The following is a 25,415-nucleotide window of genomic DNA, read 5'->3' as shown; positions in this document are numbered from 1 at the left end:
ATTATATATTTTAATTATCCATTTTCATGTCTAGTTTCCTGATAGTTTATTGAGAGCAAAGAGCATGTTTATTAGTTCTAGTGGGAACTAAAGTGTTTCTGTTAAATATTGCATAAAGTAGCAGGCACACAGTAAAGAGAGAGATATGCTTAAAACTAAAATGTGAGGATAGTCTATGATAACATTTCTTTCTTTTTTTATGATGATTTGGAAAACTGTGTCTACACTAAATTTTACCTGTGTTTATTGGAAATAACTAAGAATGTTAATGATGATTTATCCATGCTGGATTTGATTTTGACAAATCTCTACAAACGGTGACCAAATAAGTCCATCACAAATAGCTAATGATTTATTCATACAAGAAAAGGTCCATTACAAAGGAAAATTTTCTGCTTACTACTTCATACAGTTAAGATAATTAAACAACTGGTTTTGAAAAATCTAAAGAAATTTGAGGAGATAGCTGTGGAGATAGCTCAGTTGCCTCACAAGCACAAGGCCCTGGGTTCAATCCCCAGCACCGCAAAAAAAAAAAAAAAAAAAAGAAATTTGAGTATACCTTGAATGAAGAAGGGATTTAGAGTTAGCACACCTCAGTTTGTTAGCAGTGATGTTTCTAGCAATATTGCTAATTAGTCACAGATCTCTTTGGGTGAGTATTTCTTTTTTTTTTTTTTTTTTTGTGGTACTGGGAATTGAACCCAGGACCTCATGCATGTTAGGCAAACACTCTACCACTGAGTTACATCCCAGTGTTATTTTATGTGTTATTTTGAGAGAGGGTTTTGTTAAACTGCCCAGGCCTGGAACTGTAATCCTCCTGCCTCAGCTTCCAAGTAGCTGGGATTACAGATGTGCACTACCACTTCTAGTTGGGGGCAGAGGTTTTTCATCTGTAAAGTGATTAAGGACTTGATCATCTAAGATTGTTCTGCCCCTTAAATGATCTAATACTAAAATGTCATAATTTCTAAATGAAATATTAAGATTCACTGAATGATCTTACCTCATTCTAAGGAGAGTTTGATAGTTTATTAAAATATATAATACTGTGTTATGTGTGTATGTGTGTGTGCACACACGCATGCATGTGTGTTTAAGAATTGTCTAGAAAGATATAGAAGAAACAGGTACTAATAATTAGGTCTGGCAGGAGGGGAACTGGATGGCTGGTGGGAAGAAACCTTTTATTTAGAGTACTTTCCTTGTGTTTTTGAATTTTATAACATGTATTTGATTATCCATTCAATAAAGACAATTTAAATATAGTCATGTATCAACAGTGAGACACAAGATTTATTTGTTGCATAAATATCATAGGGTAAATGATATAGCCTATTTTTAAATTTAGAATTTTCTTTTCTTTTTTTTTTTTTTTGTTACAAGCTAAGACACACACATTGTTAGCCCAGGTCCATACAGGGTCAGAATCATTAATATTAGGCTCTTCTACTTCCACATGTTATCCCACTGGAAGGTCTTCAGGGAGGTAACAGACATGGAGCTGGAGTTGACATCCCTTATGATAACAATGCCTTCTCCTAGAAATCCTGAAGGACCTGTGTGAGGTGGTTTTACAGGTTTTTTTTTTTTTGTTTCGTTTTTTTGTTTTGGTACCCAAGGGCACTTAACCATTGAGCCACATCCCCAGGCCTTTTATTTATGTTTGATTTCGAGTTGCTTAGGACCTTGCTAAGTTGTTGGGGCTGGCTTCCAACTTGTGATTCTCCTGCCTCAGCCTCTCCAGTTTCGGGAATTACAGGTGTGTGACACCACACCCAGCTAATTTATTTATTTATTTTTTTTGCAAAAAAGGAGTACACTCTAAAATAACAATAAAAGTATAGTAAATACATAAACCAGTAATATAGTTATTATTAAATCTTACATCCTCTACATAATTTTTATGCTATACTTTTGTATGACTAATAGCACAATAGGTTTGTTGATATCAGCATTACCATAAACATGTGAGTAGTGCGTTGTGCTTTGACATTATGATAGCTATACAACTCATTACTAGATGATAGTAATTTTTCGGCTCCATTATAATATATGGGACCATCATTTCATATGTAGTTTACTGTTGACCAAAATATTGTTATTGTGACACATAACTGAATATAAATGTGTACATGAAAAAGTCAGAGTAAAGGGAAAGTAAGGGTATATTGATGAGAACCAGTCCAAGACTATTAGTATGGAGAATACAATTCATTAGATCCTGTGCAGTTATCTATTTATTTATTTTGTGGCGGGGATTGAACCTAAGACCTTGTGCATGCTAAAGCAGGCATTCTACCACAGAGCTACATCCTCAGTCCCCTATGCAACTATTTAAAGAAGACTGTATATTGAGCTTTCAAGTCGTAGTAGCCAAAGCAAAGAGATGCCAAGAAATTCACTTGACAAGATAAAATTGTGAAAAGCAGCTTTTTCTGGCACTAAGATTTGAGGCATTTTTTATCTTAAAAGAGGTATTATGTGATATTGTGGAAAATGTTTTCAATAACTACAGCCATATTGCAGTGTCCTTAAATGGAGGTTCTTTGATATTTTGGAGGGAAGTTTCTAAGTAGACCCTTTTTAAATTCTTATAGTCTGATATGCAAGCATATAAAAGACTGCCCACCCAATAACTACTGATTATTACCATACAATTTCAGTGACCATGCTTGCTTGTCTTTTGAGGATCTTGGTTATATGGTTATATACTTCTCTCCCTTTCTTTTTTGTTTTACTTTGGTGCTGGAGATTGAACCCAGGGCTTGTGAGCACGTGCTTTACCACAGAGCTACATTTCCAGCCTCAACTTTGTTAGTAGTGCTGGGCACATTGTGTGAATAAAGGCTTTGCTGTTGTTTAAAATGGAAAGGTAGTGACATTAGGCATGCAAAGCTTTTTTTTTTAAATTTTTTAAAATCTGTTATAGTAATCATTACTGTTCTTATTGTAAGAGATGATTTAATTTTGACATTAAATCTATTGTTATCATTAATGTTATTTGAGTTTTAGTAATTTCATATTTTTATATTAATTTATATGTATGTTTTAATTCTACTCTGGTTGAACTGTCCTCTAAAATGGATGTGCTGGAAACTTAATTCCCTGTGTAACAGTGTTAAGAAATGGGACCTGACCACCCCATCCTCAACCCACCCCCATCCTGGGGATTGAACTCAGGGTCTTACACATACTAGACAAATGCTGTGCCACTGAGCTACATCTTTGGTCCTAAGAGATGGGACCTTTAAGAGGTGATTAGGACATGAGAGCAGAATGAATTTGTGCCATTACCTCAGGAGTTGAGTTATATTGCAGAAGTAGATTTTTTCCCCCTTAATTTTATAGGAGCAGTAAGATATCTTATTACCAGAATGTTTTACATGTATTGTGTAGATTTTGACTTTCAGTAATGGCAATATTCTACCCCACATTCTGTCCTAACCAATGCCTGGAAGGCAGGGACTTATTCTGTAGGCTAGGGTTTGGGAATGAGAGTTATTTTCTCTTGTTGAAGCTTTTTAGTATTCATGTTGTTCTAAATAACTAAACATTTATGTCTATATTTTTAAGTTGTCTCAGTTGGGGATGCATATCCAAAGTTATTTATTGTTAAAACTATATGGGGAAGGATCATTAATGTGTAATAATGACCTGTTTCTGACAACATGAGAATTAAAACGATATATTTTCTCAACAGCTTCATAGGAAAGGAAGTTCATAGCATACCGTTGTCACTATGGAATATACTTTTTGATAGTGTACAACTCTAAAATACAGAGAAGTTTGAGGGATTTAAAACTTTAGAGAAAACCACTAAATTATGGTCTCATGAGACCATAACCATGGTCATGAGACTGGTTTTTGGTTCACATGCAGTTCTGTTCAGAAAACTTTATTCTCTTTTTTGTGTGTGTGTGGCATTGGGGATTTAACCCAGGGGTGCTTAACCACTTAGCTACATTCCCAGTCCCATCTATTTTTTATTTTGAAACAGGGTCTCACTAAGTTGCTTAGAACCCTGCTAAGTTGCTGAGGCTGGCCTCCAATTTGTGATCCACTTGCTTTAGCCTCCCAAACTGCTGGGATTAGAGGTGTGTGCCATGCAGACTTTATTCTCTTAAATGAACAAAGCATATGCCTTCTGCCTAAATGTCAGTTCACTCTTTGTGTTGTTCCCTATCTCCACAGTCATTTTAATTTTCAGATATTTCAATTTTTGCTATGATATGTACATTATTTAGTTTATGTTAATACAGGGTTGACATTATTTTACTAATACACTGCTATTTTACTAAAATAATAGAGATGTTAATATTGAGAAAATGTTGCTGGTGCTTGGGAGTCTGGGGCAGAAGGATTTCAAGTTCAAGGCCAGCCTTAGCAACTTTGCGAGGCTCTATGCAACTTAGTGAGACCCTGTCTTAAAATTAAAAAAAATGAAAATGACTGGGAATATAGCTCAGTGGTAAAGTGCCCCTGGGTTCAGTACTCAGTACCTAAATAAATTAATTGATTAAATTAAATAAAAATTGAGAAAGTGTTTATACATGTTAAAATGGCTCAAAAACTTTAAAAAGAAACAGTTGCTTTAAAAAGGTCTCAGTTAATATATATTAACAAGAAAAGGGCTGGAATTTACCTTCATAAAAATTTCTAAAGCATATAAATTATTATCCCTTATAAAAAAAATCCTTATTGAGCTTACAAAAGAAAACCGATTTGATTGAAGTTGAGTGGCTTTTAAATTGTTTCACATTTGAACTTTGCATGTAAATATCTGCCTATGAATAGTTCACACGTTGAAAAATAAAAACAAATCTTTATTGTCTAGAAATATATATATATATATATATATATGAATGAAATCCCCCCACAAAAGGTGCTGTTCTCTCATTTCCCCATCCTCTTCTTCAACATTTCTGATGTAAAGGACATTATTACACCTTATTAAAACTTCACCCAGATGTCCAGACAATGCTCCATCTATGTATTCTTCTGTAATTGCAAGTTGCATGTTTATATAGCCATCTACAGATCCCAGGTGGCCCTTGTACTCCATTCCCTACATAAGTTTCACCATCACTGGTGTTCCTGTTAATCTATTGAGGAAAGGTTTGGGATTGAGGGGTAAACTCATTGCGAATAGAGTGCATGCTGCAGGCTACCTACCACTAACCCAGCTGCAGTGTGTGCCTCGTGACTGAGCAGCTACCGCAGGGCCCAAACTGGTGAGCATCAGGAGAAATGCAGAGGAGTAGATTTCTGATAAAAGAACAAATTCATCCAACATAGAAACCAACAGGTTCTGAAGCTGTATGACAGCATATTTTTATGTTTATGTGTGTTTCTTATAAAAATATTTTATTTAGTATTGGGGGTGTATAAGAATTTTAAAAAGGTTCTATATCTTTCTCATTTGAGAAACTCCGCTATAGTGATTTGGTTGTAGATCTTGTCACAGCATCTCTCATTCTAAGCAGAGTTCACAATGCCCAAATAAAAGGTTGTTTTGTACATGTACCCCATTTCTCATAACTGATGTTGTTGAGAGTTAGAAAAAGAAACTTTGAAACTATTAGTAAAGATACTGGTTAAGAACAATTGTTAACTTGCTTTGGAAATGAGAGTAGTCTAAAGGCAACACACCCTTGAATAGGTGGCCATTTCATCTCTACATGAAGCAACTGTAGCCAGGACCAGATGGTTATCAGAGAGGAGGAGCCTGAATACCAGGTGCAGTGGCTAATGCCTGTAATCCCAGTGTCTCGGGAAGCTGAGACAGGAGGATTGCATGTTGGAGGTAAGATTCAGCAATTTTGTGAGGCTCTAAACAACTCAGTGAGACCCTGTCTCAAAAAAGAAAGTAAAAAGGACTGGGATATTTCATATATATGAAATATAGCCATATCCCAGTGGTAAAGTGTCCCTGGGTTAAGTCTCCAGTACAAGGGAGTCTGACTGCTTCAACCCACAAATGACTGACTAGCCCAGTCCTCTATCTTCCTCTTTGACTGATAGAACATGACTCTAGTGAGTTTAATCTGAAAAACATCAGAGTTCAAGAACCTACTTACTTACTTGCATGACTAATGAAAGATGTCTATAACTTCCCTATGAAACACCTAGTTTCAAATAATGTAATTTTCTGGTAAGTCCAACAGGACAATTCTTTTGAAAAAGACAACTCTAGCAAATGGAGTTTTAAGGTACTAAAGAAAACTGTTAGATATTAATTTCAACTTCCTGCTCACAATGATACCTAATTTTCATTTTAAAGTTGTTGATCCTAAGACATTTTTTCTGATAATAACAAATGAGCCATTTTTCTTTTTCAACAATCATTTTTTGCATCAAAACAATATTTATCAACTGTGAGGATAATTTCTTTTACATTTCAAATAATTGCAATAGAACTTTAAAAGAAGGATGTAAGGATTTATATTTCATGTAATATAATCCATCTGGCAGAAGTGTGTTGAATCCATCCCTGTAATCTTAGGGCAGTTTGATTATAGATAACACTTATCAGATTAAGGAAGTTCCCCTCCATTCCTGTCTGTGAAGAAGTTTTTAATGAATGGATGTTGAATTATACCCCATGCTTTTTCTGTAGCTAGTGATATTCCTGTTTTCCTTTAAATTGGCAATACCATCAATCAGTTTTTATGAAAGAATGGTATTTCTTTTCTTTAAAACTCATCATTTTTTTTATTGTGGTGACATATACATACACATAAAATTTACTGTTTTAATAATTTTTAAGTGTACATTTTAGTGTATGTTCACATTGATGTGCCATCATTAGCATCATCCATTTCCAGAACTTCATCATCCAAACTAAAACTCTATATCCATTAAACCTTAACTCCTTATTTTTCCCTGGCCTAACTAACCTATCATTAATCAGTTTTTAAACTTGAATACAGTTTGGTCATGGTGTATGTTATCTATTAGTGGAGTCAGATTATTGATATCTTGGTTAGTGTTTTTTTTCCAATGATAGACTATTTTCATAATTTCATTGTGATTTTCTGCTTTGATCCTTGGCTATTTAATTTATGTGTCTTTTAGCTTTCAAATATGGATTTTTTTTCTAGCTATCTTTTTGTATTGGGCATGATTATTAGCATTGTGGTTAAATTATATGACCTATACACATTCAAATCTTTAAAATTGTTAATATTTATCTACCATTTGGCTTACTAATACCCTTCACCCAGATTCCACAGTTAACGTTTTACCTATTACCTTCTCTTATTTATCCATTTATGACAATTCTGAATCATTTGACAAAAAAGTTGCAGACATAATGCTAAATTCACCTAAATCATTGTGTACTAAATGATTTAGGGTAAAGACAAGGGCACTTTCTTGCATATCCATAGCACCCTTTTAAAATCAGAAAATAAATATAAATAAAAGGCTTTTAATTCAAAGCTCCCACTCATCTCACTGATCTCCTATTTATATCCTTTGTAACAAAAACAACTCCCCACCCCCATGAAAACAAAGAGAAAAACCTCTTAGCTACTCACTTTTTTTTGGGGGGGGGGGGGGCATACAAAGAATTGAACCCAGAGGTGTTTAACCACTGAACCACATACCTACTCCTTTTTAGTTTTAGACAGGGTCTCTCTAAGTTGCTTAGGGGCCTCATTAAGTTGCTGAGGCTGGCCTCAAACTTGAGATCACCCTGCCTCAGCCTCCTCAGTCTCTGGGATTACAGGCATGAACCACTACCACGCCTGGTGGCTACTCACTTTTATTTCTGATTCAAGAACCATTCAGGGTCATGCCTTGTATTTAATTATCATGTCTCTTCAGTCTCCTTCAATCTGTAATGGGTTTTCAGTCTGTCTTTCTTTTCAGTGATCTTGATATTTTTGAAGAGTAAGCCAGATACTTTGCAGAATATCTCCCATTTTGGATTAGTCTGAGGTTTCCTCTTGAGTAAATGCATTTTTGGCAGGAATATTGCAAACCTAAGGTTGTGTTCTCATTGCATTGTATCAGGAGGCACATCAGTTTGTCCTATGAGAGGTTAGTTCAGTCTTATCACTTGGTTAAGATGTCTGACAAATTTCGGTAAAGTTAGTTTGGAAGTGTTTTGTGCTTACTAATTAAGAAGTAAATACTGTGCATTTTGCATTTTGTTGAGGTCATACTTTAAAACTATGTAAATAGCCCATTTGTCTTCAAATTTCCACCAACAAGTTTTGGTATCCATTGATGATTTGTCTCTGAATCATTTATTACTATGCTTGTTGCCAGATGGTGAATTTGAAAAATTTCATCATTCTTTTTGCATTCATTGCTTGACATTTCATTATAAGGAAAAGCTTTCTCTCCTTGCTGTTTTTAAATCTTAAAAAATGTCAGCATGGGCTCATGAATTCTTGTTTTATTCATTTTTCACTTATTTTGATGTTCAAATTGTCCCGGATCTGGCTAGTGGGAGCCCTTTCAAACTAGCTCTTGTGTCCTTTTTTTCATGTCCTCTTTTTCATGTCCTCATCATTCTTTTTTTTTTTTTTTTTTTTGTACTGGGGATTCAACTCAGGGCTCTTTGGCCACTGAACCACATCCCAGCCCTATTTTGTATTTTATTTAGAGGCAGGGTCTCACTGAATTGCTTAGAGCCTCACTTTTGCTGAGGCTGCCTTCGAACTTGTGATCCTCCTGCCTCAGTCTCCCGAGCTACTGGGATTACAGATGCGTGCCACTGCGCCCAGCCTCATCATTCTTTGAGCACTCTTTTTTCCCATACTTTTTGGCACAATAAAATTTTCTGTGCTTATTTCATACCTTAGCTGTCTTAGTCCTAGAATCAACCTTTTTTCTTTTTCTTTTTCTTTTTTTTTTTCACATAAGGGAGTTTATTAAGCAAACAAAGTGTCTCCCTGCAGGGTAAGAGAAAATGAGAGGAAAAGAGAAAGGGTGCACGCTAGACAGAGTGGAAAAGCAAGGAGGAGAGAGAAAGAAAGTGAGTAGGAGAGAGAAAGCCCTGGAATCAACCATTTTTATCAAAGAACTCTCATTCCTTTTATTAGAGAATGTGTTTAGAAAGTAAGATCTGATTACTAGGTGTGTTCCTTGCTACTGGGGTGTCATTGATTTTCTGCTGAGCACAGAACTAGGATATTGTTTAAAATGTACCTGGGATTTAATTTGTAGGTGTGACTGAGTGATAACACAAAGAAGCCAGTACCATTGAAAGTTTATTTCTCAGTTTCCAAGAAACAGGAGGCATACCATGCTGTATAGGCCACTGGGAGAAGCACCATGGTGTTTCAGGAGGGAGAAGGAGCCAGAGGAAGACATGAGAACTTTTTTTTACTATAATGGTGGTATGTTGTTAGGTGGTGACATCTATCCCTTATCAGGCAGAAAACAAACACAGATGTTGGGGGTCTGTGGTTGGAGCTTTGTGATAAGATTTTAGCATACCCTCAGAAACACAGGGATGTTATAAATGTCAACAACTTTGGCTGTTATTTTAACCCATGCTTTCAAGATGCCAAATCATCAATTACAGAATATCAATAGTAATTATTATAGGTATATATGCATGTTTGTATATTCATGTTCATATAAACATATACAAATATCTTTATCTGTCTAAACATTTTTAATGTTAACATTTTATTTAAAAGACTTGTTTTAAACATCTGCAAAACATTCATCAATCCATATGCCTATAAATATTGAAAGCAATGATTTTTCCAATACAATGGAATTTTTTAGAAAGTCTTTTTCTGTTTTTGTACCTCCCTTTTCTGACACTGAAAAATCTGCTCTCATTATCCTATTTACTCCATCCCTCTGTAGTTAACAATCTCCTGACTATAAGAACCATTTCCTTGCCCTTAGCCCCACTGAATGTATTGGTTGAACACCCACTAAAGTTCCATGAGCTGTTTTTATCTTCAGTGTTCACTTTGCATGGTTCCAATATACAGAAATTTCCATTACCATGCTTTAATTAAATAGCACTAGTCCCCAAACGATGTTAGTAAAATGTAAAATATAGCTTTTGATCAGGAACAGTTTCTCCCAAATTAAAAAAAATTACTGTTATCCTATAGTAGCTATTTAATACCTCCTTAAACACTACTTGAACACTGTTCTATTAGAGCTAGCTTTTTAAAAAAATTTTTTTAAAGAAAAATTACTGTCTCTGCACTGCTGTCAGCTGAACTTTACATAGCTCTGCATTTCCCTGTGTCAGTTCCTCTTGGAATGGTGGGTGGGTAGCAGAAGGAAGGATATGTACAATAATGTATTTTTAGTTCTTTTGAATAGAGGGGTTGCTTCAGCCATTGGTATTGATGGCAGGAAGTATATTTATAGCTCTAAGGAAGGGAAGGAGGGGTGGAAAAAGTCCTGGTTTAAAAAAAAACCTGGGCGGCTGTACTTCATTTCATTAAAATTAATTTGCACTTTACTGTAATTTCTTACCTTAGCAATGTAATCAAAATTAATGGTAACATTGTATTTGGAAAACTTTTTTATTTTGAAATTTCATAGTCTCCAACACCTGTAACAAAGGGCCCTGTAGTGCAAATAAGGATGTATGTGAAAAATTCAGGTGTGTCCTAGCATGCACTTGAACACCAAAGATATTGAGGAATACTAAATTTTGTGTCCAGTTAGATAATATTCATAAAACTCTTATTAGTACTGCTTCTGTTGTGATTCTTTTAAAGATTGAAACCAAAATACAGTGTATATGAATCATAGGATACTCTCAGTCATAGGATACTCAATTTGAGATTTTCCACTAAGCACAAAGAATTTTGTCACAACTTTGATTGGGACAGGACTTTTGCCCATGTTTATCATGTGCAATGGGCACATTAAACACAAGTTAAATTATTCTGGAATCTCTCTTTTTTTCTACTTCCTTTCTTAGTTGAGGGAAGCAATGAATTCGTTTCCAAGGATACGCCTTCTCTCTTAGTTGGTCTTGGATTGATGCAGTCATGGAAACAAGGCAGTAAACTCATTCTTGGCATCTGCCAGCCCTGGTCTGATCCTTTCTTTTAAAAGCATGAGATTCTTTAATAATACATTTTGGGAAGGTTGCTGCCAAATGATTCCAAATCATCCTAGAGGGGGGTTGGGAATGTTGTTGAATTGATTTTAAATGAATCAGGCAAGTGTTAACAGGTTGCTAAATAAGACTTTAATGATTTAACTAGAGTTGTTTGTCGAAATGGAAGGACCTGTATTAGAACAATTAATATTTAGTCTATTTTAATATTTAAAAACACTCCTAGTTATAATTTGAGGATTTTATTTTTTAAAAATGTGATGTTAAGTTGTAGATGTGCTGAGCTTTATTTAACACAATGAGGACAATGAAGATTTTTAACTGGCTGGTTAAAGCCAATCCACTATTGAGATGGAGTATGAGATTATTTTGTGGATTCTAAAGCTGAAATGCTTAGGTTTCAATCTCATCTCTGATACTAGTGCAGACTGTAACCTTGGGCAAGTTACTTAATCTCTCTGTGCCTTAGTTTCCTCATCTGTAAAGGGTATAATATTCACATTGGTTTGTGGTATGGAGTACAAACTGAATTATGTAAAGCATCTAACCTAACTTACAGGGAGCACTCAGTGAGTGTTGATTGCCATTCACACATGAGAAGTGAAATTATTAATGAGGTTATAAAGGCTAAAAAAATAAATTCTGTGGTTTGTACTGAATTCATTCATTTATTTATTTTTTATTTTTTATTGTAAACAAATGGGATACATGTTGTTTCTGTTTGTACATGGGGTAACAGCATACCATTTGCATATTCATACATTTACATAGAGTAATGATGTTTGATTCATTCCGTTATTTTTTCCCCTTCCCCCCACCCCTCCCACCTCTCTTTTCCCTCTATACAGTCCCTCCTTCCTCCATTCTTGCCCCCCTCCCACCCCCATTACGTGTCATCATCCCTTATCAGTGAGATCATTCGTCTTTTGGATTTTTTAGATTGGCTTATCTCACTTAGCATGATATTCTCCAATTTCATCCATTTGCCTGCAAATGCCATAATTTTATTATTCTTTATGGCTGAGTAATATTCCATTGTATATATATACACCACAGTTTCTATATCCATTCATCAATTGAAGGGCATCTAGGTTGGTTCCACAGTCTGGCTATTGTGAATTGAGCAGCTATGAACATTGATGTGGCTGTATCTCTGTAGTATGCTGATTTTAAGGCCTTTGGGTATAGGCCGAGGAGTGGGATAGCTGTGTCAAATGGTAGGTCCATTCCAAGTTTTCTAAGGAATCTCCACACTGCTTTCCAGAGTGGCTGCACTAATTTGCAGCCCCACCAGCAATGTATGAGTGTACCTTTTTCCCCATATCCTCGCCATCACCTGTTGTTGCTTGTATTCTTGATAATCGCCATTCTAGTTGGGGTGAGATGGAATCTTAGTGTAGTTTTGATTTGCATTTCTCTTATTACTAAAGATGGTGAACATTTTTTCATATGTTTGTTGATTGTAAATCTTCTTCTGTGAAGTGTCTGTTCATTTCCTTAGACCATTTGTTGATTGGGTTATTTGTATTCTTGGTGTAGAGTTTTTTGAGTTCTTTATATATTCAGGAAATTAGTGCTCTATCTGAAGTATGAGTGGCAAAGATATTCTCCCACTCTGTAGGCTCTCTCTTCGCATTGCTGATAGTTTCCTTTGCTGAGAGAAAGCTATTTAGTTTGAATCTATCCCAGTTATTGATTATTGCTTTTATTTCTTGTGCTATGGGAGTCCTGTTAAGGAAGTCTGAACCTAAGCCAACAAGGTGAAGATTTGGACCTACTTTTTCTTCTATAATCTGCAGGGTCTCTGGTCTGATTTCAAGGTCCTTGATCCATTGTGAGTTGAGTTTTGTGCAGGGTGAGAGATAGGGGTTTAGTTTCATTCTGTTGCATATGGATTTCCAGTTTTCCCAGCACCATTTGTTGAAGAGGCTATCTTTTCTCCATTGCATATTTTTGGCACCTTTGTCTAGTATGAGAAAATTGTATTTGTTTGGGTTTGTGTCCGTGTCCTCTATTCTGTACCATTGATCTACCTGTCTATTTTGGTGCCAATACCATGCTGTTTTTGTTACTATTGCTTTGTAGTATAGTTGAAGTTCTGGTATTGCGATACCCCCTGTTTCACTCTTCCTGCTAAGGATTGCTTTAGCTATTCTGGGTTTCTTATTCTTCCAGATGAATTTCATAATTGCTTGCTCTATTTCCGTAAGGTACGTCATTGGGATTTTAATTGGAATTGCATTGAATCTGTATAGCACTTTTGGTAGTATGGCCTTTTTGACAATATTAATTCTGCCTATCCAAGAACATGGGAGGTCTTTCCATTTTCTAAGGTCTTCCTTAATTTCTTTGTTCAATGTTTTGTAGTTTTCATCATAGAGATCTTTTACCTCTTTGGTTAGATTGATTCCCAAGTATTTTATTTTTTTTGAGGCTATTGCAAATGGAGTTGTTTTCCTCATTTCCCTTTCAGCTGTTTCGTCGCTTGCATATAAAAATGCTTTAGATTTATGCATGTTGGTTTTATAGCCTGCTATTTTGCTGAATTCGTTGATGAGGTCTAGAAGTTTTCTGGAGGAGGTTTTTGGATCCTCTAAATATAGAATCATGTCATCCGCAAATAGTGACAGCTTAAGTTCCTCTTTTCCTATTTGTATCCCTTTAATTTCTTTAGTCTGCCTAATTGCTCTGGCTAGAGTTTTGAGGACAATGTCGAATAGAAGTGGTGAAAGAGGACATCCCTGTCTTGTTCCCGTTTTTAAAGGGAATGGTTTCAGTTTTTCTCCATTAAGAATGATGTTGGCCATGGGCTTAGCATAAATAACCTTTACAATGTTCAGGTATGTTCCTACTGTCCCTATTTTTTCTTGTGTTTTGAGCATGAAAGGGTATTTTATTTTGTCGAACGCTTTTTCTGCGTCAATTGAAATAACCATATGATTCTTATCCTTAAGTCTATTGACATGATGGATTACGTTTATTGATTTACAAATGTTGAACCATCCTTGCGTTCCAGGGATGAACCCCACTTGATCGTGGTGCACAATTTTCTTAATATGTTTTTGGATACGGTTTGCCAATATTTTGTTAAGGATCTTTGCATCTATATTCATCAAGGATATTGGTCTAAAATTTTCTTTCCTTGATGTGTCTTTTCCTGGTTTGGGTATGAGGGTGATATTAGCTTCATAGAATGAGTTTGGTAGGGTACCCTCCTTTTCTGTTTCCTGGAATACTTTGAGAAGTATTGGAATGAGTTCTTCTTTGAAGGTCTTGTAGAACTCGGCTGAGAATCCGTCTGGTCCTGGGCTTTTCTTGGATGGTAGGTTTTTAATGGCTTCTTCTATTTCATTGCTTGATATTGATCTGTTTAAATCGTATATGTCCTGGGCTTTTCTTGGATGGTAGGTTTTTAATGGCTTCTTCTATTTCATTGCTTGATATTGATCTGTTTAAATCGTATATGTCCTCCTGGTTCAGTTTGGGAGGAGCATATGTCTCTAGAAATTTGTCAGTGTCTTCAGTACTTTCTATTTTGTTGGAATACAGATTTTCAAAGTAGCTTCTCATTATGTTCTGTATCTCAGTGGTGTCTGTCGTAATATTTCCTTTTGCATTATGTATTTTAGTAATTTGAGTCTTCTCTCTCCTCTTTGTTAGTGTGGCTAAGGGTTTGTCTATTTTGTTTACTTTCTCAAAGAACCAGCTTTTTGTTTTGTCAATGTTTTGAATAGTTTCTTTTGTTTCAATTTCATTGATTTCAGCTCTGATTTTAATGATTTCCTGTCTTCTACTACTTTTGCTGTTATTGTGTTCTTCTTTTTCTAGGGCTTTGAGCTGTAATGTTAGGCCATTTAGTTGTTGACTTTTCATTCTTTTCTGGAATGCGCTCCATGCAGTGAATTTTCCTCTTAGTACTGCTTTCATAGTGTCCTAATTTTCCTCTTAGTATGCTTCATAATTTTCCTCTTAGTACGCTTTAAAAGATTAAGGGAAAAAAATATAAAATTCTTATTAATGGTTCTACACTTAGGGCAGCTCAGTGTTAGAGCATGTGCTCAGCATGCAGAAGTCCTGGGTTCAATTCCCATTGCCACACAAATGTAACAAAATGATAAAAGGTTCTCCACTTAATTGTCTCACAATTATCCAAGTTGTTTCACTTTAAAGAAATTGAAATTTGAAATCACTAATGTATATAATGGATATGATTTATGCAGGAAAAAACATGTGAAACTTTAGTTGATCTGTACTCATAGAAGAGGCTTTGACTTTTCACTTAAATATTGGCAGATGAATGTATATTTTAAATTTTATATATGTATGTAATATACATGTATATAATTAGCTAATTTACTGTACTTTTAATGTAACAGATCAGCCCTAAGTCTTATTTGTGTTGGGTAGGTTTTTACCAGTCCCAAAAGGAAAGAGGAGATGCTTTTATATTTAGGCTGAAAAAACCTTTCATTGTTGAATAGAAGTGGCAAAAACAGACTTACTTGTCTTTTTCCTGATCTTTACTGGTGGGGGACAGAAGGAGTCTTTCCCCACTGAACATAGGTATGTTTTTTTGATAATGCCTTTTATCATGTTGAGGAAGTTCCTTCTAATCCTAGTTTGTTGAGTGCTTCTATCACAAAAGAACATTTGATTTTGTCATGTGCATTTTCTGCATTGAAATGATAGTGTGCTTTTCCCCCCTTTATTAATGTGTTGTATTATTATAGGCACCCCCCCCCACACAAGATTGAACTCAGGGGACAATCTAGTGCTGAGCTACAACCCCTTTTTATTTTTTATTTTGAGACTGGCTCTCCCTAAGTTGAGGAGCTAGCATCCAGCTTTTGATGATCCTCTTGCCTCAGCCTCCTGAGTATCTGGGATTATAGGCATGTACCACCATGCTTGGCAATACATAGATTTTTAAATAGTAAATAATTAGCTATCAGCTTCTGTTTTATTCCATCTTTTGCACTGTATGTAGGGATTGTCACGAAGTATTGTTTAAGCATGATAAAATTAATTGCACACGTCTTCAAGATACCTAATCAAATATAAAATGAGATTATATTTCTAAAAATGAGATTTATTAAGACATATCATCTTACAAAAAAAGGAACCTTTCCTACATACAGTTGAATGAGTTTGCCAAATTTATATACGTTAACTGACCATCACCACAATCAAGATATCTATTTCCTTAACCCTAAAAAGTTCCCTTACACCTTTCTGTCATTTCCCTCTACTTTCTGGGACCCATGCTTTTTATCTGCTTTGGGTTTATCTGCTTTGGGTCACTGTAGATTAGATTTGTCTTTTGTAGATTGTTATATGACTAGAATAATATGGTATAGAATCTGTCAGCATAATGTTTCTATCATTAGTTCATGTTAGATATGTTAGTAGTTAATTCCATTTTTTTCTTCTGTTGTATGGATATCTTAGGATTTGTTTATCCTTTCTGTTGATAGTTATTTCTACTTTGGTTCTTTTATAAATAAAATTTCTAGGAATGTATTTGTACAAGTCTTTATGTGAACATGTTTTTATTTCTTTTGGATAAATCTTGGGAGTGGGATTTCTAGGTTTTACTTTACAGTTATCTGCCAGACTGTTTTCCAGAGTTTTGTAATTTACATTGCAAGTATTCCAAGGGCTGGGATGTAGCTCGATAGTAGAACTATTACTTGCCTAGGACCCTGTATTCCATCTCCATTAACACATACACAATGCGCATATGCGTGTGTACACACACACGCGCGCGCACACACACGTTCCAGTTCTACCACATACTCATCAACACTTGGTATTGCCAGCCTTTTAATTTTTAGCCAATATAAAGAGTGTGTAGTGGTATCTCATTCTGGTTTTAATTTGCATATCCTTCTCTTTCTTTCTTTCTCTCTCTCTCTCTTTCTTTTTTTTTTTTTTTTTTGCAGCACTGGGGAGCAGACCCAGGGCCTTGCAGATGCTAGGCAAGGGTTCTACCACTGAGCCACACCCCAACCCTGATTTGCATTTTCTTAATAGTAATGATATTTATTGGCATTTGTGTATTTACTTTCTTAAGTGTCTTTTTAAACATTTGCCCATTCTTCTTGAGAGTGTTGACGTTTGTTTGTTTGTTTGTTTGTTTGTTTGTTTTGGGTATCAGGGATTTAACCCAGGGGTGCACTTTTACCACTGAGCTCTATCCCTCCTTAGCCCTTTTTATTTTTTATTTTGAGACTGGGTTTCACTGAGTTGCTTTGGGCCTCACTAAGTTACTGAAGCTGACATTGAACTTGTGATCTGTCTCTCAAATTGCTGGGATTATAGGTGTGGGTCACCACACCTGGCTTTTGGGTTGTTTTTGTTATTTTGTCAGTATTAGCTCATTAACAGTTATTTATGTATTAGGGTTGTAATTCATTAATCATGTGTATGTATTACAAATACAAATCCAGACTGTGGATAGCCTTTTTTTTTTGTTCTGCTGGGGATTAAATATAGGGCCTTGTACAAGCAAGGCAAGCACTGTACCATTCGGCCATTTCCCCAGCTCCTTTTCTTTGTTACATTTTTTTTTTTTTTTTAATGGTATCTCTCTAAGAGAAAAAGGTTGTTGTTCTTCTTCTTTTTTCTTTTTCTTTTTCTCTAGGTACTAAGAATTGAATTCAGTGCTTTGCACATGCTAGGCAGATGCTCTACCACTGAGCTATATCCCCAGTCCTTTTTTCTTTTATTTTTTGAAACAGGATCTCACTAAGTTGCCCAAGTTGGCCTTGAACTTATGATCCTCTTCCTCAGCCTTTGGAGTTGCTGCGATCATAGATGTGTACCTCTGCACCCAACAGAAGTTTGTAATTTTGGTGCAGTCCATATTGCACATATTAATAGTTCATGCTTTTTGTATCCAAAGTTTTTGTCTCTTTGGCAGGCACAATACTAAGGTGACTATGATGGCCCACTGCTTGACTAATTTCCATAAGTGTTGGTAAGACCTGTGAGTATGATAGAATTTTGCTGCAATGATATGTTATCTGACACAAAACATTTTATTGAATAATTTACTAATCAATTGACTTTGAGTTGATCAAAAGGAAGATTATGATGAGGGTCCTGACCTAATCACATGAGCCCTTTAAAATATGGGTTCAGATGTCAGAGTTAGACAAGTCAAAGAATTTGAAGCATAAGAAAGATTTGACAAAAGCAAGATTTTTTCATTGCTGACTTTGAAGTTTTAAGAGGATTGCAGGTGGCTCTAGTGCTGAGAATGGTCCCCTGGTTGAATTTGGAAGAATTTCCCAAGATGGTGATGTGAACAGTCTGGCAGACACCTTTAGTTTATCCTTGAGAGACCCTAAGCAGAGAATCCAGTCTTGCTGGGCCTAGACTTCTGACTTTTAAACTTAAGGTGATTTGTTATGCAATAGTATAAAATTAATACACTATCTCAAGCTTGTAAAGATTTTCTCTTATGCATAAAAAGAAAAAAATATTGAATCCAGGACCTCATACATGCTAGGCAAGCACTGGACCACTGAGCTATTATCTTCAGCCACGGAGTTGCCTAGGCTGTCCTTGAACTTGTGGTCCTCCTATCTCAGCTTTCGAAGTGGTTGGGATTATAGACATGTGCCATCCTGCCCAGCTATAGATTTCTTAAGATTTTTTCTGTCTATAAAATCATGTTCTCTAGTAAAGATAGTTTTAGTACTTCTTTTCCTAGCTTTATGTATCTCTTTCTTTTTAAAAAATTTCTTGCCTTTTATCTGATTTTAGGAGGGAGATTCAATATTTCACCACTAAATATGATATTGCTTTGAATTTTTCATAGATGACTTTTTTCAGGTCAACAAACTGTATTATAATTCCTAGTTTGCTGAGAGGAGTTTATTTAGATTTTTTGGGTTATAGGGTCAGAGAGTACAAAGTGACCTTGCATTTTGAACTCAGCTGTTTGTTTTAACTCTGTTGAGTTATTTTCTAGATCAGGGCATTTCTTTCTCTGTGTAGCATTTTTGATAAGTTTTTTAGACATATTTTCCAGTTTATTAATTCTTTCTTCAGCTGTGTCATCGCTAGTGGTTAACTCATCTATGGAGTTTTATATTTCAGGGTCTTTTTTTTTGAAGTTCCATTTTTGTTTTGCTTTTTTCTTTTTAAAAATATTTTATTCCTTATGGTGTTGTTGTTTTTGTCTTTTAATCATTGATAATCATACTTATTTTGTAGTCTTTATGATACTGATTTTTCTGGATTCTGTGCATTTTGTGTTTGGGGGCTTGTCTTTCAATATTTGTTTTACTCTTTATTTTACTAGATGTCCAGCGGCATTACAAGCATGAACCAGTTTTGCTCATTTCCCTTCTGGATGTTTCTGAATCATATGATAGAATACATTTAGTCCTTAAATTCTTATAAAACATCTATGGTGTTTAGATTCTCAAGAAGAACATTTTCTTCCTCTTACCCACAGTTCAAACTGAGGCAGATAAACTTTTGATCTCCTTGTTCTTGTAGGTGGATTTTTTCTAATTCATTTTCATTGAGAGCACAGGCCTTTGAGGGGTCTTGGGTCAAAATCACCAGGAGCTTCTCAGGAGCCTTTTCAACTTTTCTCCTGCTTCCTCTCTTCTTTCCTCCTCCTCCTCCTCCTCCTCCTCCTCCTCCTCCTCCTCCTCCTCCTCCTCCTCCTCCTCCTCCTCCTCCACTTTTCTCCTGCTTCCTGTCTTCTTTCCTCCTCCTCCTCCTCCTCCTCCTCCTTCCTGTCTTCTTTCCTCCTCCTCCTCCTCCTCCTCCTCCTCCTCCTCCTCCTCCTCCTCCCCCCCTCCCCCTCCTCCCCCCTCCTCCTCCTCCTCCTCCTCCTTCCTCTCTTCTCTCCTCCTCCTCCTCCTCCCCTCCTCCTCCCCCCCTCCTCCTCCTCCTCCTCCTCCTCCTCCTCCTCCTCCTCCTCCTCCTCCTCCTTCTCCTTCTTCTCCTCCTCCTCCCTTGGTCACTCAGATGTCATACCTAATGCTGCTGGAACAATACAGAGATTAGCTCATACTTCTAGCTCTGACTTTTGACTCACTTTTTTTTTTTTTTTTTGTACTGCCAGTGGTTTTCAAAGTATATTAGCATTTACCTAGCATTTCTAGATTTTAGTAACTGAAGAATTTTAATAGATTTTCTAGGCTGCAGTGTTACTAGATTTAAAAAGTATACCATGTGCTTTTTAAAGATTGAATTTAATATACAGAATACTGGGTGTCAGCCAAAGTATAAAATCACTTCATACATATTTATTTATTAAATTCTATTTTTAAATAATAACTTCTCTTTAAAAAATAGATCAAGAGCCTGATTTTCCTGTCTGCTTCCTGAGGAAGCAAAAATGCAGAAATTTGTTGAATAGGAGACCAGTAATTGCTATAGTAAGCCTGGGGCTTCCTGTCAAATCAAGTTGTTAACAGGAGGAAATGGAACCATAGCCCTGTCTCTAATTTGCTTTTGTTTTCCATCTCTGAGATAGGAGGCTCTGCCATGTCAACAAATTGGTTTTCCCCATTTGTTTCATTCTTATGTTTAGTCAAACTGTGATTGGAAAGCCTCATTAACTGTATACTTTGGACATTGTAATTATATGACAGTTATACTTTCAAAGAGAACTTTGAAAATTTCCATTCAGCTTCTTTTGGAGAAAGCTCTTTTCCTCGTGTGGCTCCTGACATGCACAGGTCATAGTCTTTATTCAGCCAGTGAGTGAGAACATAGATTTTGGAGTTGGTAATACTTGGATTTAAGTCAGTCTTAACCATCTGCTAGTTGTTTGTGGACCAGTTAACTGTTGTATGCCACAGTTTCTTCATCTGTAAGATCTGCATATTGAAGTATCTATTTCTTTTGCTGTTTCAAAGACAAGGTTAAATAATGTACTAGTTATTATTTTTCTGATCATCAGTGAGCTGCTGCTTTTGATGTGTTCTGGTTAATCTCATACTGTATTGCATCTTCCAAGATTTGACCAAGTGTTGGAGATCCAAGAAACAGCAGCACCTAGAAAGCAGAAATTAAGCAGTTATCAAAGCATTGAATAGTGGTGACTGTTATTACTTGTGCTTAAATTTTTAAATGGGAGCTCCATCTTTGTCTCAGCCTTTATTTAATACATTTTAAAATTTTTTGTTTCTCCCTTTAAACCTTTTGTCAATTTCAATAATAAATGAAAAAGAAATATATGTCTTAGCATAAAGAAAGATTCAAATTAATAGTATATGTGATTCCCTTTCTTGGTGGTGGTATTGATTGGTGTTTTCAACCAGGGAATCACTTAAAGAGCCTTTTTAAAGAATACATATAGTGTTCTTGATGTTCTAGTACACTGTGTGAGTATTAAGGTATAGACCTTTACCTCAAGGCTCTTACTATTAGGTGGGAGATGCTGTAAAGCAATTTGTGCCAAGTACTTTACTGTAGGCAGTGATTTACTTGGGTGGCTAAGGGAAAGAAAGTAATTGAAATAGCTGGAGTTCTGGCTTAGGCAAGGGTATAGACCAGGGTTGGCAAACTAGGACCTGCCCCTAGGTTTTGTTTTTGTTTTTCTACCCTGCGCCCCCCCTGCCCCCCCCCCCCCGCTAGTTTTTGCATAGCCCATAAACTCAGTTGTTTTTACATCTTTAAATGGTTGTGGGAAACATCAAAAGAAGAGTAATATTTTGTGCTGTGGAGGTTATATAAAATTCACATTTCAGTGTTCCTAAAAAACGTTTTACTGGAATATAGCAGTGCTGAAATTTTACATATTGTCTGTGTATGCTTTTGTGCTACAATAGTAGAGCTGAGTGATCATAACAGAGGCCAGACCTGCAAAGCCAAACATTTCATATGTTACAGAAAAGGTTTGCTGACTCCTTGGATAGATTGTGATATTTGTTCACTGAGATAAGCAGTTAAGGAGGAACAGTTGTAGAAGAAAACATTCTGTGAGTGTGGATTATTTGAATCGGAGGAATTTGTGAGATATGCAGGTGTAGAAGGCAAGGGTATATATCTGATACTGAAGAGCTTGAGACTAGAGATAGAGGTGAGAAGAAAGAATGAAGTCAAGCCTGAATGGAAAAGTGATTCTTATCCTGGCTGCACATTGCTGAGGTACCTAAAAACAAAAGGGAACTGACATTGGCAATGAACCCCTGCCCCAAGACTAGGGGGAGGAAGTGTGTGACTTGGGCACCAGATTTTTATTTATTTATTTTTCCTGCCAATACCTTTGTGCAGTCAGCTTTGAGAACTGCTGGTATAGAGAAGGTTGAAGGTGGAAATCTAGGAAACACTTAACATTTAAAAGGCAGTTCTAGGTACTTCTACAGAGAAGAAAAATTGCTGATGAAGTGCTGGTTGGAGTGGTCAGATCCTACAGTTTGGGCAAGTAAGAAAAGAATCTCTCTTGCAGATCATAGTTTGTATCAATCAAGAGCAGTTTTTGTAGAGGCCACGTGAGGTTGTATGTCAAAGGGCAGCAGTTTGAGGAGGAGGTAGAAGGGCACTAAGTGTAAACTGTAGAGAAGAGTGACAGGAAAAGAAAGAGAAAGTGATAGCTGGAATGGGGAACAATTAGGGATATAGTTTGTTCAAAAGAGAAGACTTAATTTGATATAACTTGAGCCTGTTTATGTGCTCAGGGAGTCAGCACTCAGAAAGGGAACCTGAAGTACTAGATGCTACCATTCAGTTTTCATAGAATAAAGGAGCTAGATTTTGAATTATTCTTGGAATAATCTTAATATTATAGCCTCTTTGCAATTGTATGCTTAATATTCTTTTTGCATTTGGGTAGTTTACCAGTGTACCTGAACAGAGAACTGAACCCAGGCAGTGAGAAACACAGCCAACAACTGTTCTTTGCTGACCCAGTCAGTCACTTTGGGGCATTGGTCTCATCTATGAAAACAGGAGCGTTAACTGAATGGGCTCATAGTCTTTTCCAAAAGCCTTTTATTTAAACTAGTAAAACTTGTAATTAAACAAATGAGGAAATGTTTGTGAAGCCTATAATTTCATTAGTACCTGGGCATTTGCTTTTTTTTTTTTTTTAAGAACATTAGCAGATTGGTTGATTCATTTTGTGAATTTGTGTACATTGTATACAAAGTATTCCAATTTAGCTTGCCATTAGAACATTTCTGTGGAAGAAAAATCTAGTATAAAGTCTTAACTTTCATTTTTTTTAAGTGTAAGTAACCGATGGTCATTGTGGTATCCTTAGTACATAAGTCTAACTGTAATTGGTAACATTTTGGTTTATTTTTTGGGCGTTCCCCTCTCCCTAGGAGAGAGTATTGTTTCTTTATCCATGTACATATTCTTTATTTTTTTCTTTAGTTGTAGATGAACACAATGCTTTTATTTTGTTTATTTTTATGTGTGCTGAGGATTGAACCCAGTGCCTCACACATGCCAGGCAGGTGCTCTACCACTGAGCTACAACCCCAACCCACATTTTCTTAATTGATGTGCTAAATCCGGGCATAGTGGTGCATGACTGTAATCTCAGCCATCCTGAAGCTGAGGCAGGAGGAGCACAAGTTTGAAGCCAGACCCAGCAAATTAGAAGACCCTAAGTAACTTAGAGAGACCTGTCCCAAAATAAAAAATAAAAAGGCCTGGGGACATAACTCAGTGGTAAAGTGCTACTGGGTTAAAATCCCAGTACCCGCCCACCCCCCCCCCCCAAAAAAATGATACGCTGGTCGAGTTCCCCAGGAAGAGCATCATTGAGGTGGAGCTAGAGGGGAAGGAATTCATTGGGAAGTAATGAAAAGGAAGAAAGCAGGTTTGGGTGGAGCAAGCCACCAAACTGTAATTCACACTTTTCAAAGTCTCTTGCCTTCCCAGATTGCTTGACAGATAAGGGCCACTGGGACAAAGTGAATGGACCCTTGTACCACCACATTGCCCAGTCACTGACTGGGGGCAGTCCTGAGGAAAGGGTGCCCTCTGCTAAAAGCTGGGGCAGATTCTAAAGAAGCTAACAGCCGGAAGCTGTAGGCTAACCCCATGCCTTACAGCTGGACAGCATGTCCTTTCTTGAAGAGGGATTTGCTTATTTTATCTTTGTGTCTGCCATGAAATAAAATTTTGTGTCCTGCTTTTTCTCTTTAACATGTGGGTTATTCTGTGGTCAATATAAACTTTTAAAATGTATGCACAATATTCCAACATCGGTACTTGGTTTATATATATGTTCCGTAGGTTGATAAATTTTTCATATTAATAAAAATAACAGTGGTGAGTATCTTTATATAAGGCTTTTTACAAGTTATTTAGAATTATTTTATCAGAATAGTCTCAGAAACAAAATAGATAAAAAGAGTGTACATTCTTAAGACCTTTCATGTTGAAAAGGATGGTATTTATAGTGTTAGTACCAGGTATGAGTAACCTATAGCATTAGGTCCTCAGTAGCCTTGGATCTTGTTTTCTTAATCTTGGCTAATTTATAACTGAAAATGGCATATCATCTCCATTTCTGACCTGTGGTCTCATATGGTGTTTAGTGGCTGTGAATTGAGGGATATCTTGACTCTGTCCTCTGTCCAAAAAGATGGGGAAAGTTAAGGATAACAATGAGAGCACTGGAAATCAGATTGACTGGGTTCATTTTCTGTCTCCTGTTTGCCACTTTGTGACCTTGGGCAAGTCTTGGTACATCAACCTATTCATCTGAATACTGAGGGGAATAATAGTCTCTGTCTTAAAGGGCTGTTTTGAGGATTCAAGAAGGTAGAACATGTAAAAACACTTAGTATGAGCTATGGCCCATTGCATATGCTCAAATAATAGGTTTTATTAGAAAATTAGTTATTTTACTATCTCATGAATTAGGAAAGAACATGTAATTCAAACTTTAAGAAAGAAAAATAAAACCTGAGACTTATAAAGGATAAGAGATTTTGCTTGGGTCATTCAGCTAAATAAATTGCAGAGCTCAGACCTGAAAGTGGGTCTTTATCCAGTGCAGAGTCTTTCAGCCTATTTACATTTTGGCAGGCGGGGGTGGGTAGAAAATTCATTGTTACAGAAGGCTGTCCTGTAATTTGTAAGGTGTTTAGCACCATAGACCTCTATTGCTAGATACCAGAGGATAAACCCCCTGTCTTCTGTTATGATAATCAAAACTAACTTCAGGCATAGCCAGAAGTCCCCTCCTGGGTTGGGGTGGGAGGTGGGGGTGGAGTAGCTAATGACGTTTTAGGACATAGTACTAAGTTTTGGGATAAGGGAGCGGTGTTCCATCCTGTCCCTATGAAAAGGCCTATTCCCATGAACTCTTCAGTGATCTGAACTATTTAAGATGAAGCTTTGTTCTGTGGCTCCTGGAATT

General features: G+C 36.3%; 1 protein-coding gene and 1 pseudogene across 4 annotated transcripts in view; one reads left to right on the top strand and one right to left on the bottom strand.

Moving 5' to 3' along the window:
* PTPRA (protein tyrosine phosphatase receptor type A) overlaps window positions 1-25,415 on the top strand; it is a 136,568-nt gene that overhangs the window by 22,115 nt on the left and 89,038 nt on the right. The gene's annotated exons all lie outside the window — the stretch shown is intronic.
* On the bottom strand, window positions 536-11,724 carry LOC306654215 (small nuclear ribonucleoprotein F-like; annotated as a pseudogene). The gene has a single exon. The product of its transcript is annotated as a small nuclear ribonucleoprotein F-like (transcript).

The sequence above is a fragment of the Sciurus vulgaris genome (genome assembly GCF_902686455.1).
Source record: "Sciurus vulgaris genome assembly, chromosome: 2".
Lineage (NCBI taxonomy): Eukaryota > Metazoa > Chordata > Mammalia > Rodentia > Sciuridae > Sciurus > Sciurus vulgaris.
The sequence above is the reverse complement of the archived record's forward strand: the minus strand, read 5'-3'. Positions and strand labels throughout refer to the sequence as shown.